Genomic DNA, 8,573 nt, shown 5'->3' with positions numbered 1-8,573 from the left:
GCTTTTGTGGTGTTTCTTGATCTTGACGATCTCTAAGAATGAGCTTGACAAAGAGATTCCAAGGCTTTACTGACAGAATTTGCATTTGCAGGGGTAGTGACAGACTGAGCATCCTCATTCCTCAGAAGTTCACTGGTGATACCAGTGTGGATATGATTACACCAGGGCCTTAACTTTGAAGATCACTGCTTAGGAGCATTGTGTTTGCAGACTTACTTTTCTTTTCTTTTTTTTTTTTTCTTTCTTTCTCTCTCTATTTATTTCTTTCGTCTTGCTCTGTCACCCAGGCTGGAGTGCAGTGGCTTGATCTCAGCTCATGGCAACCTCCACCTCCCAGGTTCAAGCGATTCTCCTGCCTCAGCCTCTCAAGTAGCTGGGACTACAGGAGTGTACCAGCCTGGCCAGGTTTTTGTATTTTAGTAGAGACAGAGTTTCATCATGTTGGCCAGATGGTCTTGATCTCTTGCCCTAGTGATCCACCCTCCTCAGCCTCTCAAAGTGCTGGGGTTACAGGCGTGACCCTCAGCACTGGGCCCATAGTTTTTATCTTGTCTCATGTAGTATATTTTTTAAAAGTTGATTTCCAACATTTATCAATTGGAAGATTTTAAATAAAGTTCTTTTCCCTGGATGATCTAAAAAAGTAAAATTAAAAACTTTGTCAGCATGGGAACCACATTCACACAAGATGAGAATCTTCTGTAACTGAGTAGCTATTTGCTTTTGGGGAGATATGTTATCTCCAATTATTCTGGGTTTTTTCTTTAATTTCTAGTGTTCTAAATCCCCGATACTTTGATAAATAGATTTTTTTCTCATCACTTATTCATAAATGTTTTGTAACTTTTATATAAGGGTATGATCTTTCCAAGTAAATCTATCAATCAATTTATATGTCTACACATACACACAAACATATAAAACTTTTAATTATTGGCTCTAATTATTTGCAGTGCATTAATCAAATTTCTTCTGTATAATATAGTTTCATGCTGAATATATGATAATGTAGCTAATTTAAAAATTTTGAGATTTCTTACATGGAATTTATGAAGTCAGTTTTTAAAATATTTCATATGAGCATCAAAAGAATGATAGTTATATATTTGTTGCTTTGGGGGATTATTGTTTTATTGGTAATTTCTGTGGGTATACAGAAATTTACATAAAACAGTGACATTTTTATATTATTTGTATTTTGCTTATTTTACTATTATTATTTTATTTGTAATTTATGTAGGTATATATATGGGGTGCATGAGATATTTTGATATAGGCATTAAGTGCATAATAATCATATCAGGGTAAATAGGATATTTAGCACATCAAGCATTTATCCTTTGTGTTACAAACAATACAGGTATACTCTTAGTTATTTTTAAATGTACAATAAAATATTGTTGACAAAAGAGCTATTAAGTACTGAATCTTATTCATTCTATCTATAGTTTTGTATCCATTAACCATCCCTACTTCCCCATCCCTGACCACCTTATTGTCCTTCCCAGGATGTGTAATCAGCATTCAACTCTCTATATACATCAATTAGATCACAGGTGCTTTTTAATTTAAAAATCTTCTATACATAATCTTTTTTTTCTCTGCCAATGTTAATGTTTTCCATTGTGACTCTGGATATGTCAGCTTATCCTTAAAAGTCTTAATATCACTCCATTATATTCACCATGCCCAGGAACAGTGTTCCATTTTCTGTAAACAGAAATTGTTTTTGCCTATTTTTGAACTGTATAAAAATATTATCATACAGTATGTACTTTACTGGGCATTGGCTTTTTTTTTTTAATAAAAACTGATTAGAGAATCATCCAAGCCATTGGATAGATACATCAGTAATTTATTCTTTAGTTGTTGCAGATTCTTCTATTGTTTTTCCTCCAATGATAAACATTTGAAGGCTTTCCAGTTTTAGGTTATTATACAAAGTGTTCTTCTATTAGTCACTGCTTAACTATTTTTATCTGCTAGTATATATGGTTGACTTTGCAATGTTTTTGCTGTTACTAGCTTATTGACTTAATGATGTTCACAGGGAAAGTTACTCCTCACAACCTGCCTACTTGTCAGTCAGCTAGCCACTTAATTACAAAAATTGAATATATGTTGATCTTCCATATCTGTGAGTTTCACATCTAAGAATTTAGCTAGCTTCAGATAAATAATATTTTTTAAAAATAAAAATACAAAAATTAAAAATGATATGTTTTAAAATAGGGTATACTATTTGCATAGAATTTACATTGAATAAGGTATTATAAGTAATCTAAAGATGATTTAACATATATGGGAAAATGTGCTTAGGTTACATGGAAATATTATGCCAATTAATATAAGGAAACTGAGCTTCCAGAGATTTTGGTGTTCTTGGGATTCCCGGAACAAACTCCCCATAGATACCAAAGGAGGACTTTTAGGAACAATCAAGTTGACTAGACCCTTGAGACTCAAAATATGTAAAACTTATAACCTTTGTCTTTAGTACTGTGAATAAATAATTAAAATTCATGGTAAACTCAGGAAAGCCACAAAATAGGAGGAGATAAACAACAACTGATGTTCAATAGATGGTAAGATTCATTTCAGTGGAGTGAAGGAAAAAGGGCTTCCTTGAAACTGTAGTCTAAGAATTTGGTGAGATGTGTATGATCTGGGTGATCAGATACTGGAAGGCAGAGAAAATAATTCAGAAGCATTAGGATAAATACAGGCATCTTTGGAGGGACATTTATATACATTTTTAATATATAAAATTATATGTATAAAAAGCCTACAATTTTCATGTGATATGTTAACTACTACATAAAACTTTTAGTATTACTTTGAAAAAGCATAAGTATAAGGTGTAGAGATCAATTCTTTTTATGTGTCTAAAATGAAAATAGTATGAAAAACAGTAATGAGAAAAAACTTTTAGTATAGGTTATCTCTTGATTCAGAATAAATTACACTTCTCATAAGTCTTTCTGATTTGTAATTTTGAAAACTAGTATTTAGTGACGAATTCGTTTTCCCCCAAGAGACAGTGATTTACCTTGCCCTGGTACTTTTGGTGGACTAAGAACTCATCACAGGTATATGAGTAAATATTGATTAATATAAATGATAATGGTAACTTTAGTTCAAAGGAAGATTAAACTGAGAAAACCTGGGAGATAAGGGTGATATATGCTGCAATTTGCTGGCATAACTAAACAAGAACCTTGTAAGAAGAGAAAACCTGTTTCTTAAACAAATAAGAAGTGTATGTTGTGGGTCTGATCATGGAAATGAACTGTTTAACTTAGTCACATGCTGATGGTCAGCCATGTGACAAGTGTAATAATGCTAGATGCTTCTAATAAATATTTTAATATATTCTATATTGAAGCAATGAGTTGTAAGTATTACTGCCTTATTTTGCAAGTATTTAATCAATTTGATCTGGCATCTCTTCAACCTTCAGTATTCAAAACAACATCTCAAATTCAAATGGTTGAAAATCCTGGTTTAACTATCTCTGGTTAAAAATTAGGAGACATTCTTTCTCATCAGACCAATGGACTCTAAATCCATTTGCCTCACTCAATTAAAAGTTGTACCCAGATATTTAAACAATCAACTTTTAAAGCTAGAGTTGGGAAGATTTTGGAGGTTTAATGCCAAGCTTAGAATTCTCATTACTTGTTGGTTTATAATAAAGTACCCTAAGATTTAGTGGCTTAAATACCAGTTTATTATGATCTCACAGGGATCTAAAGATTGACTGGGATTAGTTGGGCAGTTCTCACTTGGAATTTCTCATGCAGCTGCAGTCAGATGGTGAATATGGTTGTCTAGAGGCTCAACTGCTTTGGATACCCAAGAAGACTCATATACATGGCTGACAATTGATGTCTTGTCAGAAAGGTGTTGACTGGGGTTTTTAAGCAACCATTTATTAACAATGCCTACATGTGGCCTCTCCATATGGCTTAGACTTCTCAAGACAAGTGGTATGGCTCTGATTCAGGATCCTCAAAATGAGTACAGCAAGAGGTGGAACACAGAAGCTGCCAAGTCGACAAAGAACCCATGTTAGTTTCCCACAGCCACTAGAAAATGGGCCTGTGAGACACTTGGTGGCTTAAAGTGACATAATTTATCATCTCCAAGTTCTGAGACGAGAAGCATAAAATCAAGGTATTGATAACGCTGTGCTCCCTGTGACGTGCTATTTCATTCCACTCTTCTAGTTTCTGGTAGGCCATAGGCATTTGTAGACTCATCACTCCCATCCTTTGTCATCACACAATCTTTGTTCGGTATTGTGTATGTGTCCCTATGTCTTTATTTTCTTTTTTTCTAAGGTCACCAGTCATGTTGGAGTAGGGCTCACCCAAGTTATCCTATTTTAACCTGATTATATCTACCAAGACCTAATTTCCAAATAAGGTCACATAGGGATTAAGGCTTTAGCACATCACTTTGGGAGACACAACTCAACTCATAACAAGACTATAACTCATTCGACACATTATAATATGTGTTATGTTCGACTGGTCGAAGTAATCTCAAGTCCTGCCCAGTTTCAAGGGGGTGTATCATAGAGTTTGCTTTTTGAGAGTGGATTGATAAGTCACGCTGCAAAAGACTTTAAGGGTTGAGAAATATTGAGGTGGACCTCTTTAGGAAATACTGCCTGTCATACTCTACCCTCTGTCCACAGTGATTTGCTTTTTTCCTATTTGCAAAACTCACTCACCCACTTCCAAGATCCAATGGAAATGTCACCTAAAGTATCTCCTGGCATTTTTTTTTTAAGCAAACTGGCACTTTATGGCTGAGATCCTGCCCCATCCCAACCAACCCCAATAATATTAAGGTGTCCTCCCTCCCCAAACCCACACAAAACAGCTTAAATAAACCCCGGCCCGGTTCTCGGGCTATTCCTTCATTTCCGGATGGACACCCGCCCCCAACCCTGGCGGGAGAGGGGAAGTCCTAGCTGAGCTTCTCTCCTGTGGTTCAGGCCCAGTGGAGGGCCACAGAAACACCGGTAAAAGTGGGGGCCTAGACGTACCCAACTGGACCCCTGTGGGCACCCCTGGGGCTGGGAGGTGGAGTCCAGTAAAAGGACAGCACCAGAGTAACCAGGGTCCTCGGTAACCATGGCAACTGACCTGCCCTGAGCCTAAAAAGGCCATGGACAGGATGTCTTCATTAGAGCTCCAAATGATTGGGTAGTGGGGAATGCAGATCCCCAATAAATAGGCACCCCAATAATAGGCAAAGAGATACTGACCTGACCCTCATAACTTTTCAACCCTGGGGCCATAGCTGGGCCTTGGTAGCAGGGAGGGGCACTGAGTTCGCAGCTTTGTGGTGCCTCTGCTATCACTTGCTGAGCTGCAGGGCGTCCAGAAGGAGGCGCTTGTGAGACGCGTCCTGCACCCAGCCTCCTCCAGGTCCTCCTCGGTGATGTCACTGAGAAACTCCAGGTCGTCCCAGCCATTATGCACCAGGCCCTCCTCATAGCGCTCCAAGCCGATGGCCCGCAGCCAGGCGCCCATTCCTGCCTCGCTCAGCCCACTGGCCAGCCCACCCTGCGGGCACGGAGCCTCCTCTGCCAGGTCTTCCTGGATGCTCTCCCGGATGCTGGGTGGAAGGAAGCTGAGGGGCCGGCCATAGTCAGAGGGCAGTCCCCGGGGTGGCTGCAGTTCCAGGGGGCCTGGGAGGAGTGCTGAGCGTGCAGGCCCAGCAGGGGCATAGTCCACCTCGCTCAGCGTCTTGGCCATCTGCAGCACCGAGCAGGACCGGTCATCCCCACTGGCCACTTCCCCTAGGAAAGTGCTGGCTGGTGAGGGGCCTGGGGGCCGTGGGGGCCTTGGATGGGCCTTAGGAGGTGGTGGGCCATGGGCATCAGCCCCACCACGACCCCGTACCACTGGCTCTGGTAAAGGATCCAGGCTGGCATAGAGAAGGCTTCACAGATGCAATTCTTTGAGTACACAACTTCTGGGTTACATCTGGTTTGAAGACTTCTGACCTAAAGGAAGACAATTTCTGCCCCTCACATGCTGACATAAAATGTTGAGACAGGGATAGGTAACCACAATGACATTCTAGTTCAAAAAGTAGGGAATGTGAATTTTGGCATCATCATCCATCTTTTTTTTATTAAAAAGAAAAAAAATGGCCTATGTTTTTAGCTAAGTACATTATTTTTTTTTTTTTATTATTATTATTATTTTTTATTTATTTATTTTTTTAATTTTTTATTGGATTATAGGTTTTGGGGTACATGAGCAGAGCATGCAAGACAGTTGCGTAGGTACACACATGGCAGTGTGCTTTCTTTTCTTCTCCCCTTCACCCACATTTGGCTTTTCTCCCCAGGCTATCCCTCCCCACCTCCCCCTCCCACTGGCCCTCCCCTTTTCCCCCCAATGGACCCCAGTGTTTAGTACTCCCCTTTCTGTGTCCATGTGTTCTCATTTTTCATCACCCACCTATGAGTGAGAATATGCGGTGTTTCATTTTCTGTTCTTGTGTCAGTTTGCTGAGGATGAAGTTCTCCAGATTCATCCATGTCCCTACAAACGACACAAACTCATCATTTCTGATTGCTGCATAATATTCCATGGTGTATATGTGCCACATTTTTCCAATCCAGTCTATTATCAATGGGCATTTGGGTTGATTCCAGGTCTTTGCTATTGTAAACAGTGCTGCAATGAACATTCGTGTACATGTGTCCTTATAGTAGAACAATTTATAGTCTTTTGGATATATACCCAGTAATGGGATTGCTGGGTCAAATGGAATTTCTATTTCTAAGGCCTTGAGGAATCGCCACACCGTCTTCCACAATGGTTGAACTAATTTACACTCCCACCAACAGTGTAAAAGTGTTCCTTTTTCTCCACATCCTCTCCAGCATCTGTTGTCTCCAGATTTTTTAATGATCGCCATTCTAACTGGCGTGAGATGGTATCTCAATGTGGTTTTGATTTGCATCTCTCTGATGATCAGTGACAATGAGCATTTTTTCATATGATTGTTGGCCTCATATATGTCTTCTTTCGTAAAGTATCTGTTCATATCCTTTGCCCACTTTAGAATGGGCTTGTTTGTTTTTTCCTGTAAATCTGTTTGAGTTCTTTGTAAATTCTGGATATCAGCCCTTTGTCAGATGGGTAGACTGCAAAAATTTTTTCCCATTCTGTTGGTTGCCGATCCACTCTAGTGACTGTTTCTTTTGCCGTGCAGAAGCTGTGGAGTTTCATTAGGTCCCATTTGTCTATTTTGGCTTTTGTTGCCAATGCTTTTGGTGTTTTGTTCATGAAGTCCTTGCCTACTCCTATGTCCTGGATAGTTTTGCCTAGATTTTCTTCTAGGGTTTTTATGGTGCCAGGTCTTATGTTTAAGTCTTTAATCCATCTGGAGTTAATTTTAGAGAAAGGTGTCAGGAAGGAGTCCAGTTTCTGCTTTCTGCACATGTCTAGCCAGTTTTCCCAACACCATTTGTTAAACATGGAATCCTTTCCCCATTGCTTGTTTTTGTCAGGTTTATCAAAGATTGTATAGTTGTATGTATGTTGTGTTGCCTCCGGTGCCTCTGTTTTGTTCCATTGGTCTATATCTCTGTTTTGGTACCAGTACCATGCTGTTTTGATTACTGTAGCCTTGTAGTATAGTTTGAAATCCGGTAGTGTGATGCCCCCCGCTGTGTTCTTTTTGCTTAGAATTGACTTGGCTATGCGGGCTCTCTTTTGGTTCCATATGAAGTTCATGGTGGTTTTTTCCAGTTCTGTGAAGAAAGTCAATGGTAGCTTGATGGGGATAGCATTGATTCTGTAAATTACTTTGGGCAGTATAGCCATTTTCACGATATTAATTCTTCCTAACCATGAACATGGAATGTTTCTCCATCTGTTTGTGTCCTCTCTGATTTCGTTGAGCAGTGGTTTGTAGTTCTCCTTGAAGAGGTCTCTTACGTTCCTTGTGAATTGTATTCCAAGGTATTTTATTCTTTTTGTAGCAATTGCAAATGGCAGTTCGCTCTTGATTTGGCTTTCTTTAAGTCTGTTATTGGTGTAGACGAATGCTTGTGATTTTTGCACATTGATTTTATATCCTGAGACTTTGCTGAAGTTGCTTATCAGTTTCAGGAGCTTTTGGGCTGAGGCAATGGGGTCTTCTAGGTATACTATCATGTCGTCTGCAAATAGAGACAATTTGGCTTCCACCTTTCCTATCTGAATACCCTTTATTTCTTTTTCTTGCCTGATTGCTCTGGCTGAACTTCCAGTACTATATTGAATAGGAGTGGTGAAAGAGGGCATCCTTGTCTAGTGCCAGATTTCAAAGGGAATGCTTCCAGTTTTTGCCCATTCAGTATGATATTGGCTGTTGGTTTGTCATAAATAGCTTTTATTACTTTGAGATACGTTCCATCGATACCGAGTTTATTGAGGGTTTTTAGCATAAAGGGCTGTTGAATTTTGTCAAATGCCTTCTCTGCGTCAATTGAGATAATCATGTGGTTTTTGTTTTTGGTTCTGTTTATGTGGTGAATTACATTTATAGACTTGCGT

General features: G+C 39.2%; 1 pseudogene; it reads right to left on the bottom strand.

The window, feature by feature from the left end:
* Positions 1-5,285: 5,285 nt before the first annotated feature.
* LOC128929591 (phosphatidylinositol 3,4,5-trisphosphate 5-phosphatase 2 pseudogene) lies at positions 5,286-5,959 on the bottom strand (annotated as a pseudogene).
* Positions 5,960-8,573: the final 2,614 nt, after the last annotated feature.

This window comes from Callithrix jacchus, chromosome 14, assembly GCF_049354715.1.
Source record: "Callithrix jacchus isolate 240 chromosome 14, calJac240_pri, whole genome shotgun sequence".
Taxonomy (NCBI): domain Eukaryota; kingdom Metazoa; phylum Chordata; class Mammalia; order Primates; family Cebidae; genus Callithrix; species Callithrix jacchus.
Note: the sequence above shows the minus strand (reverse complement) of the source record. Positions and strands in the feature narration are given on the sequence as shown.